Source organism: Pteropus medius, unplaced genomic scaffold (genome assembly GCF_902729225.1).
Source record: "Pteropus medius unplaced genomic scaffold, Ma_sr-lr_union100, whole genome shotgun sequence".
Classification (NCBI taxonomy): domain Eukaryota; kingdom Metazoa; phylum Chordata; class Mammalia; order Chiroptera; family Pteropodidae; genus Pteropus; species Pteropus medius.
In genome coordinates, this window is record NW_024342881.1 from 42,623 (window position 1) to 46,480 (window position 3,858).

At 51.6% G+C, this 3,858-nt stretch overlaps 1 pseudogene; it reads right to left on the reverse strand.

The window, feature by feature from the left end:
- Window positions 1-3,251: 3,251 nt before the first annotated feature.
- Window positions 3,252-3,370, reverse strand: LOC120605985 (uncharacterized; annotated as a pseudogene).
- Window positions 3,371-3,858: the final 488 nt, after the last annotated feature.

The following is a 3,858-nucleotide window of genomic DNA, read 5'->3' on the forward strand; positions in this document are numbered from 1 at the left end:
ATCACGGGCCTGCGGCCTGCCGACGCCCCGGGCCCCCACTCCTTCAGACCTGCAGTCACCGAGAGTGATTGAATCGGGCACCACGAGACACGAAACCACAGTGGATTTTTTTTCCGAAAATATTTTCGCGTTGCGTTCCGTTCTCACAGACGCCGCGGCGATTTATCGCCGGTGCCAAATCCACACCCGACGTCGCAGGAGTGTGAACCGTGCGTTTTTCTCTCTTAATCTCGCGGGACAGATCTCCCCAAAAAATGCACGAGGGGAAGCAACAGACAGAGGCACCTGGGAAGGAGGCTCGCTCCGTCACTCACGAAACGTCGCTCGGGGAATGGGTTCCTTTTCAGGGCAGGTTTTTGTAGCAGGTAGAATTTAGAGAATGGAGGTTTGTAGAATGTAGAAATTCGGAGACTGTAGAAAATTGAGTTTTAGAGGAAAGTATGAGATGTAAAACCTACTTTGGAGCACAGGTAACGCAGATGTACCTAAGTCTCCCTCTCTGTGACCGTTTGCACCGTCTCTGGGGTGAGGCCGCGCAGACCGGGGACCTGCGGATGTTGTCACTGTGGTGACTTAGATCGTCACATGTACCACGACAGGAAAGGGGTGTTTTCATCTGTTTGTTTTCTTTTCGAGTCATATTTCCTAGAAAATGCTGGGCCTCTCCATCAGATAATGAAAGGACCCTTGCTCCAAGAACACTTTGAAAGTCAGCAAAGCTAGTCTTTCCTTACACCTTGCATTTATGGTCTGAACTGTGTCCTCCGAGAAACACTGTGTGCTCATTGAAGCCTTCACTCCGAGAACCTCAAAACATAGCTGATTGTGGAGATGGGGTGTTTATAGAGTTGATTAAGGTACAATGAGGCCATCCTGATCCCATAAGGCTGTGTCCTTATAAGAGGGGATGAGGACACAGGCACACACAGACGGATGACCATGTGGGGACACGGGGAGGGGACGGCGTCCACACGGCCAGGAGAGAGGCCCCAGGAGGGACCAATCCCACCCACACCTGCATCTCAGCCGTCAGCCTCCAGGACGGGGACGAATCGATGTCTGTGGTTCCATGCGCCTCATCCGTACCGGTTTATTACAGCCTCTCTAGGAAGCTAAAATTCCTGATGATTCGTTCTTTGGGACAATGTTCCACGTCAAAAGAAATGACGTCTCTAGGGAAAAGATGACACACGCTCACAGATACACACACGCACACTCCTACACACACACGCACACTCGGCGCCAAGTCGCACGCCACACGCAGCGGGCCAGGCTTCGGCTTTCTGCGACACGATGCGGCTCCCGGTCTGGGGGGACGCGGCGGTCGGAGGGGATGGCGTTTTATGCACTAATTCTCGGAAAACATGTGCCTAAAGTCACTGAAACACACGTGAAGTCCCCCTGCCGACGCCCCGTGCCTGTGACCTTCCCGTGTACATGGCCTTGAACATCGGAAACAGCCGTGAACGTCTCCGCCGGGCTACGTGCAAACCGCATGCAGGAGACACCCTCTGCCACCTGAATTTTCCTCGAATAAAGAAGAGGCTTTTTATTAAGTAGTCAGTTTTCTCCCCTTTTAGAGTATAACCCGAAAATCAATAGTGGGGGGCCTTACCTACGGGAAAAAACAGAACCCAGAAACAATGGCTAACTCTGTTTTTCCTTTTTCTGTCGGGGTGTATGTGACATAGTGTTGTGTTTTGCTTTCTTCAGCAGGAAGGATTCTGATGCGGGACAGGCTAGACTTTGTCCGCTGGCCGAAGGGGACATTCACGTTCACAGTCTGGAATCGCACTGTCCTGTCTTGTGGTTGTGACGCATCCACTCCGGTGACAAAGACAGGATGTGTCTGCTGCACTGGGTGGGCCCTGCGGTCTGGGCTCCTCCAGAGTGTGTGGGTACAGGTGCCCCGGGAGGCTGTTTGATGAAACCTGTCAACATCCGGGACCCACTGGCTGTCCACGCCCCATGCACTGGGCAGGACCAGAGAGATGAGTGTGGAGGCATCACATCTGCTGCTTCCTGGGGGTTGATCGTTCCTCTTTAGGGCGAACTTTCTTTCGCTTAGGACCCGTCCGTCATCGTCGTCATGCCTCAGAGCCCTTTGCCGTCACAGCCACGGAGCTGGTACAGCTCGTGGGCGTGGCTGGTCCACCGCTAACACAGCAGCCTGCGGCATGACCCGACGCCTCGCCTCCTGGGAGGGCTCGGGAAGAACCCCGGCCCTTTGTCTGCGTGGATCCCCAGTCACGTGGCGCGGTCGTAAGGAATGCTTATCGTGTTTGTATTAGAGGCTTGGGCTGTGGGAAGCTAGGGGTACGTGGGCAGAGGCAGGACCCATGCTCACGCTGGGCACTCAGACGTGGAGGGCCTTGCGTGTGACAACGAGGGAGAATGTGGCACTTGGCCACAGACGGACTAGAAGGCACTGTAACTTGACGTTTACACAGAGAAAGGGATCCGCCTCCTAGCTCACGGCGCTGGTGGGTCCTCAGGGACGCTGCCCGTGACTCTTCGAGGCCACGCTGGGTGCCACATCGGAGAGGATGATGGACAAGAGACCGCCCGCCAACCCCGTGTTGATTCTGAGACCGCCCGGCAGGAAGACGCGGGGTGGAACGTGACACACAGCCTCAGGGGGTCAGAGGAGCAAAGTGAGGGTGAACACCCGTCCCCTCGTAATGCGCGTGCACAGCCCCAACGGGGTGACACGCGAGCACTGGTGACTGCAAATGCAGCTGTGCCACGTGGAGGACACCTCCACAGGTTGGGGACTTTGACAAGGCCAAGAGTAGGAGATTGTAACTTTCACGGGGAACCAACCTGGCGGACGGTGTCCACCTGCATGAGCCCAGTCAGGTGTGTGTGCTTAACACCGAAATCACGGTGCGTGGTGCCAGGCGGGGGGGCTGGACTCCACTTCGCAAGCCGTATAAATGTCTCACCGCTACGCTGTGCGCCTGAGACTAACGTAATGTTGAATGTCAGCTGTAACTGAAAAATAAAATATCGTATCCAAAAAGAAAAAGTTGAACATTCAAAACAAAAAACAAAAATATTCAAACATGTTTTTAAAACATCTTTTAAGTGCCGAAAAAACGAAAATCAATAAATTAGCTGTCCAGTGAACGTGGCCACCAGTATTTTAATTTTTTTTTCATTTTTGGGGGGTGAGGCAGCCCTTGGTTGACCTCACAGGTTGCAAGGGCCTTGTCAACTCACAATCCCTTATTTTTTTTTTTTACTGTTTACGCAAACAGCACCTGGTCTTCCTAGGTGGTCTCCCATCCAAGTACTAACCAGGCCCGACCCTGCTTAGCTTCCGAGCTCAGACGGGATCGGGCACGTTCAGGGCAGCGGGACCGTAGACACTACCAGTATTTTAAAACAAGACTCTGTATCTAGAGAATTTCAACTCTGAATTATAGGCTCCATTTCAGCGGCTCATGGCAGGATGAGAGCCAGGAAGAAGCAAGACAGATTTCGAATTGTTTTAAAAAAGGTTTCTTATATAAAACCTCACAGCCGGGTCCCTTCTATTTCTTACTTATTACGGCTCAAAAACAACTATGATTTAGCGTAGGCTGGAGAGATCCCCATAATTTACACGCACGTTTATTATGCATGTAGAAGCAATGACTCGGAATTGATTTTACAGTCACTGATCTTTGGCTTCCTTTTAATTATAAAAAAAAATATTAAAATAAGTGTAGTCATGATTTGCTTCCGAGGCAAACAGCGTTTCTCTCTCGGAGGATGTGCTTCCACGGTGTTTTAATTCTCGTATGCCTCCCTAAAAAAAAAGGTTCCCGTTTCTCTGTCTTTAGATATAAAAAGAAAAGGCAAGTTTGAAATATG